The following is an 8,676-nucleotide window of genomic DNA, read 5'->3' on the forward strand; positions in this document are numbered from 1 at the left end:
ACTAACACTACCTACAAACACCAGAGACTAGTTGCAACTCCTAGACAGAGATCGAGGCGGTTAATAAGCCGAGAGGGGTCGAGTTACCGGAACCCAATGTGTGGTAGTAACTGTTCATGGATCACAAACACAGAACTCAGTTCCTGAGGACGGTTTCAATGAGACAACCCACCATGTACTCCTACATGGCCTCTCACCGCTACCTTTACCAAATCGTGTTCACACACTTAGCTCTCAACAGTAGGACATGTTCACCATATTCCAATTCATTCCCGATGAATCAGACCTGACTCAACTCTAAGCAATAGCAGGCATGACAAACAAGCATGAATGAGTAGGCACATCAGGGCTCAAACAACTCCTACTCATGCTAGTGGGTTTCATCTATTTACTGTGGCAATGACAGGTCATGCAGAGGATAAAGGGGTTCAGCTACCGCAGCAAGTAACAGATGAATCGTTGTTGTCCTAATGCAGTAAAAGAGAGCAGGAGTGAGAGAGTTGGATTGTATCGGAATGAGCAAGGGGGTTTTGCTTGCCTGGCACTTCTGAAGATAGCATTGAGTCTTCATTAGTGTCATCGAACTCATCGTCGGAAACACGGCTATCAAGAGGGGACAATACCGGCAACAGAGAGGAAACACAATCAATGCAATGCACAAATGATGCAAGATCATGACATGGCAATATGAATGTGTTTTGAGCTAATGCAGCTAGCAACATATTAAATGGAGTTGGTTTGAATCCAAGATTCAAATTCAAACTCCATATGTGGAAATTCAAATGCCATTTATATGATTTGGCCTAAACAGCAGCCATAAGTTGTTCTAACTTGCATGAAAATGGTACATATGGATAGATTGGATTTTTCTAATCATTTTTCATATATAAATCTTTTCAATCTGAGTTATAGATTATTTTCTATGATTTTTAGAAGTTTATAGGATTTTCTGGAATTTCCTGGATTATTTTAAATCTAGAAAATCAATTATTGCATCAGCATTGCGTCTGGGTGACGTCAGCAGGGTCAACAGGCCGGCTCAGGTCAAACCTGACCAGTGGGGTCCACTGGTCAGGGAGACAGACACTAATCCCGTGTTGACTCCGGCTTTGACCCGCTGCGGGGCCCGCTGTCAGTGACTCTAGGGGGTTAGTTAGCGCTAATGATGGTGCCACGTCACCAACCACCGGAGTTGGACGCCGGCGACCAAGCCCCACGGCGGAGGATCGCCGGAGTTGCTTGGGACGGCGCTACAGGGGTCAGCTCGACGCGCTGGAGGCACCAGAGGGATGATCATCCTCGCGTGCATCCAGGGGATCACGCGGGAGGCTGCGGGGTGGCCGGAGACGATGGCCACGGTAACCATGGCGGTGGCTGGAGCTTGGCTAGATGCGGGCGCGGGGCTGCAGCTCGATTCCAAGCGAACGGAGAGCACAAGCAGAAGCTACGGGGCCCTAGGAGCTCGACCAGGTGCTCGGACGCGTCGTTGGCCCTCCGTAATGACGACGGCGACAAACGCGGCGGCGGCGAGCTTCGGCCGCGGTGGCCAGGGGGCTAGAGGAGGGATTCGACGGCGGGGAGAGAGGGGTCGGGAGCAGGAGCTCACAGGGAGGCGACGCAGTAGGTCAGTGGGCTCGGGGACGTCCTTGACGGCGCGAATCGACGACGAAGAGCTCGGGTGCCCGAGGTTGAAGACGAGGTTGGTGAGGCCGTTGCAGGGCTGCCGGCGATGCGTGGCTCAGCGGAGAGGACGGGGACGTCACGGTGGAGCTTCTGGGCGCGTTGGTGAGGCGAGGGGAAGGCGGTGGCCGCGGTGGTGGCGATCGGCGGCGACGGGCTCGCTCGGGTGGCTGCGGCGCGAGCGCTGGGGGGAGAGGGAGGAACCAGAGAGGGGGGAGATGCAGGGGGTGTCGTGGCGCTCTTGGCACCCTCCAGCACCAGCGGCGGCAAGCAGGAGGTGGCCGCGCGCGTGCTGGCGTGCGGAGGCCACGCGCCCCTGCCTACTGGCGTGAGGTAGGGGATGACTGGCATCTCCAGTGGGCTGGGCTGCTACAGTAACGGGCCAAGGTAACTCTCTCTCTGCTTTCTGTTTCTGTTTTCTATTTATTTGATCTGTTTTGAATCAGTAGAAATACTAACTCATTTTGGAAACTCCTGAAAATAATTGTGGGCACTATTAGAATTATTTCCAACCGCCCCCAATTGCTTTCATAAGTATTGAAGCATTTAAAATATTTATAGACATTAAATGCTTCAATTCAAATACAATATGATTTAACTAAAAATCCATAAATGGCCAAGAAATATGCTCATCATTTTTGGCACAGGTTTTCACCTTTATCAGAAATCATGAACATTTTCAAAGGCATTTTGGGTTCTTTGGAAAAGATTTTATTTGAACCTATTTGAGTTCTTTTTGGTGCTAGGGTTTGATCAATCCCCATTTCAAATTTCAATAAATTTAGACATGATGCAAGCATGACTAGCTAGCCTAGTGCATAGCAAGGCTAGGGATGTGACACACGTGTCGTAGTATAGGCGCGCATGTGTTCTGGGAACGGGGGTCCCCAGACTTGCCTGCCTGCGGCCCACAGCGTGGCTAAGCAGCAGGTCGTTCAGCCCATCTTCATCAACAAGGCATCCAAGACCCTCGCGACGGTCCAAGCCTCGCGAGACGAACAACGCAAGACCTCCTCTGGAGTGGCCTAGCCGGGCAGGCTCACGAGGAGCAGAGATATCAAGGCGGGGCAAACCTCACGAGGCTCCCGTGACGTGAGCCATGACGAACGGCACCAGGCGGGCGCCAGCGCGCGCAGTGTCCTTATTTCCTCTTTGGTGCTAAGGAGGCCAGCGCAGGCGAAGAGTACCAAGGCATCAGGCAAAGGTTGCCATATTGGTGCAACGAGACCAAGACCAGGAGGACGGCAAGGCGGAGGTCATCGTGGAGCCCAAGACGGCGTCACCCCAGAGCCTTTCGCGGGCGAAGACCACTTTTGTCAGGGTACCTTGTACTAGCTGTCCCCCTTCAAATTGTCCCGCCGTTGTTGGCTCCCTTCCCGCTCGATATTTGGGAAGAGGACCAGGGCCTCTATAAATAGGACTAGCCACCACAGTAGGAGGCAACTGATCTCGAACTGGTTCAGATCATCCTCAACTACACAAGCACGAGAACACCTCAACCTCAGGAGGCTGTTCTTCCCTTGTACTGTTCATCATCATCCCAAGAGGCAATCCACCACCACCACACTGGAGTAGGGTATTACACCACAACAGTGGTCCGAACCAGTATAAACCTCGTGTCTTTCTGTGTTGCGAGTTCGTCGAGTTCGTCCGCGAGATCTTAGCGAGCCAGAGCGTAGATCGGTAGGAGGGAAAGACTTCGCGCGCACCCCAGTGTTCGAACCTTAAGGGTTTGCCGGAACCCCACATCCGACATTTGGCGCGCCAGGTAGGGGTGCGCCGTAGTTTCCCTTCCATCAGTTCGTCGCTCCATCTCTCCATCGTTTCCATGGTGGACGCTCGTCGTGCTCGAGCTAAGCGTCGGTCTGCCCTCTCCGCCCGCATCTCTCAGACGGCTCCCGTAGGCAGGCCACCTCGTCGTTCTCCGTCTCCTGCCGCCAACGCTGCCACCGGCCCGGCGGGGAACGAGCAGCAGGCATCCTCGCTGCATCCTTTGGTGCGGCAAGACGGCAGCACCACTACTCCATCGCTTACCCCTATTGGTTCTTCGTCTCACGCGCACCGCGCTCCCATGGAGGCACGGGCCGCGCTCATCGCGGCGAACGAGCTCCTGTGTTACCGCCCCATCGACGACCTCTACGAGGAGTGGCTCGACCGCGTCGCCGAGCTCGTCCGCGCCGCAGGGGGCTCTCCGGCGCCGTCCCACTCTCTGCCTCCCCCTCAACCAACCGTGGGCGACGGGGCTCATGGCATGCCTCTGCCACCTCAACCCCAAGACGGTGCCTTGGCACCAAGGCGCGCACCTCCGCGGCGTGATCCACCGCGCCCAGCGCCCGCGCGTGAAGAAAGAAGCTGCCAAGAAATCCCGCGGCCGCGAGAAGCTGCACCAGCGCTCCCCGCGCCACCTCGTCAAGACCGCGCGCCGCCTGCAGCGGCGCAGCGCGGACCTCGCCAAGACCAAGCTCCACCTCAGAAGCAGGCCCCGGCAACCACGGTCGGCTGCCGCGCCTTCACCCCCGAGCTGCGTAGCGTCGCCTGGCCAGGCAAGTTCAAGCCAGATCTGCCTCCTCGCTACGACGGCACCGCCGACCTCGCGGAGTTCCTGCAGCTCTATGAGCTGAGCATCGAAGCGGCCAACGGCGACGAAAAAGTCATGGCGGACTGGTTTCCCATGGCTCTCAAGGATGGGGCCCGCTCCTGGCTCCTGAACCTGTAGCACGGCTCGATCTCCTCCTAGGACGAGATGCGCGACCGCTTCATCACCAACTTCCAGAGCACTCGCGACCGCCCACCGGCTGCGGGTGATCTACGCCACATGAAGCAACAACCAGGAGAGACCCTCCAGAAGTACATCCAGCGCTTCAACAACACCCGCCACAAGATCCCCAAGGTCACAGACGAAGCCATCATCTCCGCATTCTCGGATGGCCTCCGTGATGTCAAGATGAAGGAAGATCTCGCTATCCACGAGGAGCTCTGCACATCTCAGGAGCTGTTCAACGTGGCGACCAAGTGCGCAAGAGCTGAGGAGGGGCGCCTCTCTCTCCTTGAGTTGCCAGCTGCAGGAGTGGAGGAGAAGAAGGCCAAGGCCAAGGACGTGAAGCGCAAGGAGGCAGTTGTGCTCGCAGCGGAGCCCAACACCAAGCGAGGCAGAGATCAGCCCGAGTCATCCAAGAACGGTCGACCGTTCTACGCCTTCCACAACCTGAACACCCACAACACCAGCGACTGTCAAGAGCTCAGAGCCATACGGGAAGGATGCTACGGTCGACGCCTCGAGCGCAATGACCGGGGCTACGGCCGCGGAGGAGGACGTGGAGGTGGACGCTGGGACGACCGTGGCCTGCGCCAGGAGTTGCGCGACCGGCCTCGTGAGGACCGCTGGCAGGACCAACCTCGCGAGGGCGCCTGGAGGGATCCGCCTCGTGAGGATCGCCCCCAGGGCAACGCCGGTCTTCCCCCGCTGCCGCCACCAAGAAGGAACGATGACCACCACCAGGACGAGGGGGCTGGGGGCTTCCAGGAGCCGCGTGCGATCGCCTGCATCTTGGGCGGTGCCCAGGCCCCAGCCTCTCAGCACATCTTCAAACAGTTCGCTCGCGAGGTGAACGCGGTGCTCCCCAGCTCGAGGCCACGCGCCCGCTCAGGTGGTCCCAATGTGCCATCACCTTAAACTCGGCGGATCAGCTCAAGTGCGCAGCCACCGCTGGCGCCCTCCCTATGCTGTGCTCCCCGGTCATCAGCAACGTGAAAGTCACCAAGACTCTCATCGACGGCAGTGCAGGGCTCAACGTCCTGTCCATCGACACGTTCGACAACCTCCAAGTGCCATATGAGCAGCTCCAGCCAACCAAGCCTTTCTCAGGAGTGACCGACGTTTCCACCACACCAATAGGGCAGGTCCGCCTGCCTGTCACCTTCGGGGAGCGCAAGAACTACCGCACCGAGCTCATCGACTTCGACGTCGCGCACATCCGCTTGCCGCACAATGCCATCCTCGGGTATCCAGCCCTGGCCAAGTTCATGGCAGTCACTCATCACGGCTACAACGTTCTCAAGATGCCAGGAAGCGGAGGAATCATCACGGTCCCATGTGAAGAAAGAGATGCGGTGTGCTCCCTCGAGCGCGCCTTTCAAGCCGCAGCGATTGACGACCCCGACAGCAGAAGTGAAGGCCCTCCGGAGACCATCCCCAAGAAGAAGCTGACGCGCCGCGCAAGACCCCAGGAGGATGGCGTCGCAGCAGGAGCCTCGTCAGGATCAGCGCCCGCTCCAGGGGCGCCTCCCTCCATCGCATAGGAAGGCGCGCCCGGCGCCCTCCTCGGGCAGGGCTCGGGGGCTCTCTTCTGGAGGGCCTCAGACCTTGCCAACCTCACGAGGGAGGCGCTTGGGCACCACTTGGAAGCGTGCCTCGCGGCACATTTTCCTCAGGAGAGCGCAGGGCAAGGAGTGCCCACCACCCAGGAGTTCATCACCAAGACCACCCAGGAACTGCAAGAAGCAAGAGCCATGCGCGGCCCCAGCCGCTCACAAGGCGCAACTCCCCATCCAGGCGATGATGCCGGTCTGCGTGTCTGTGTCGACGTCCCAAGGCTCAAACAGGGCCGCATCTCAGGAGCGCTTCTGGCCATCGCGTGTAGGCTGCTGCGAGGGCCCACCACACAGCTACGTTCGCATGCCCTTCGGCTTGCCGAGCGTGGCGTCGGCCTATCAGCGCAACATGCGGCAAGTCCTGGCGGCTCAGGAGGCTAGGTTCCACGCCGTCCTGGAGGAGATGGAGACGGTCTTCAGGGAACCTCCTGAACCCCCAAAGCCTCCCGAGGCTCAGGGTCCCGGTGGCTCATGAGGAGTCATTTCTTCGACGCGCGCCTTCAGCTGCACCAACTCTACTTCGTCTACAGAACCAGGTGACATGTTTCAAGTTCGTTTAAGCTGGGAGTGCCCTCGGGCTGCACTATTCCCAGGCCACATGGGTTCATCCCTGTGGCATGTATCCCTTTTGCTTATGTCTTTAGCTTACCTTGCTGGGGGCGCCCCTCGGGCTGCATCATCCCCAAGCCGCTCGGGCCGGACCCGGTGGCATGTATCTTCCTGCATTTATCCAAGTTGATCTGCTCTCCATGCTTAACCTGCCAACTGCTATTGTTGGAGTAATTGGCCACGGGTAGCCTAACCGACTACCCCTGGCTCTTCAGAAAATTTATCAGGCCTTTGGGCCTTCAAGCACTCCAAGCATTTGGGCCGCCTTCCCCGGCCGGCTACCACTAAAGCCGACTCCCGGAAGGCGACCCAGCCTCACCGACTCCAAGAAGCCGGCCAAGAAGGACGCCGACTCCTAGAAGCCGGCCAAGACCACAACCGCTCCTACATAACGACGACCTGACGGGGCATGGCCACAGTGCGGCCCACGACCCCCGAAGCCCGAGGCAGGCATGGCTAAAGAAGGCCGTACGGGAGGGATGTCTCCCGTGCGGCCTGGCACTGTAGCCACGCCAGCCGCGACGTCATCCACGACCCCCTCCTGTACGACCCAAGGACCGCGGGCCCCTTCAGCCAGAGAGAGGCGTGAAGACGGCCCGGCTTTTCCTAGTCGGCCAGGAGCATAGCCGGCCTCCAGAAGCCGGCGACTCCCTTCCTTGAAGCAGGAGCCCCATTAAGGAGACAAGACGAGGTGAGGCTACAGTGATAGCCCCTGATGCGGATCACTGTAGCCACGCTTACCTCGACAAAGCCCTCATCATCAGAGGCGCGGCTACAGTAAGCAGCCGCCGACAAGACCCTAGGCGGTGGGGCCGGCCTGTCGACCGAGTAGCCGGTAGCCGGCGGGACCCACCAGCCGGCGGGACCCAGCAGCCGGCGGAGAAGCCGGCAGGCGTAGACACTGACGGCTGGGGCCAGTTCCCAGTCGGATTACCATTGTACCCCCGGGGGGTAGGACTATATAAACCCCCCGGAGCACCCATGCAAAGGGTTCGCACCTCTGCATATGTGGCTTCCAAGCATAGCACACGCACACGCACCATAGATAGAGAGAAGCAAGAGCTAGCCTTGTTCTTCTTCTCCCTTGATCCCAACAGCTCTAGGAGCGATTGTAACTACTCTTTATCGATCTAGTGATCATGCGGAGACCCCGCAGAGCAGGACTAGGGGTGTTATCTCCTCGGAGAGCCCCGAACCTGGGTAAGATTCGCCGGCGTGCATGTCTTCGCCTCATCCCGTTTCCAGGCACCGGCGACGTTTTATTGGCTCCCACAATGATAAGCCATCCCTTGGCATATGTCGCACCAACCACCCGACATTTGGCGCCCACCGTGGGGCCAGGTGCACCGTCGTCCGGAGACCTGTTCTGGACGGGAACCCTCTTCTTTCCCCGCGAGCGCAGCCAGCCTGCTGCGCCCGATGGCGTTTGCCCCGACGCGCTGCAAGGCGTCGGCGACGCCTGCGCAGCGAGCCGCCTCGCCGATCTGCTCGGCAAGACTCGCATCTCCGACGAGCCTGCGTCCGACGCAGGCACCGACTACCCCGAGAGCCGCCTCGCCAGCCTCCTCGACCAACTTCACGTCTCCAGCGAGCCTGCTGCGGACATGGAGTCTGTCGGCTCCACCGACCCGATGCTCATCGACTCCGACACCGCGTCGCTCGACGCCTACCCCTCCGACGTGGTGGTCTTCGACGATCCACTCCCTCGAGCTGATAGCGGCAGCAGCGCTGTCACCGAAGTGCTGGTCATCAGCCACGTCTCCAACTCGTGTGGGAGCGCCCGCGACGCTCAGCAAGCGGCGATGCACGACCTCTCCATCCCCATCCCAGCCGACGCCGAGACCCTGGAGGCACGCCGTCTTGCCCTCATCACGGAGAGCAAGAAGATAGCCTCGATGAGATGCCTCGCTGAGGCCCACCAGCGCGAAGTCGACCGCGCCGCCTTCGGGACGCCGCCGCCCAGCGGTCCGAGCCGAGCCGGCTTCGTCCAGAAGCGCGGCGCAGCCGTTGCCAGCA

Source organism: Aegilops tauschii, chromosome 1 (assembly GCF_002575655.3).
Source record: "Aegilops tauschii subsp. strangulata cultivar AL8/78 chromosome 1, Aet v6.0, whole genome shotgun sequence".
NCBI classification, from domain to species: Eukaryota; Viridiplantae; Streptophyta; class Magnoliopsida; order Poales; family Poaceae; genus Aegilops; species Aegilops tauschii.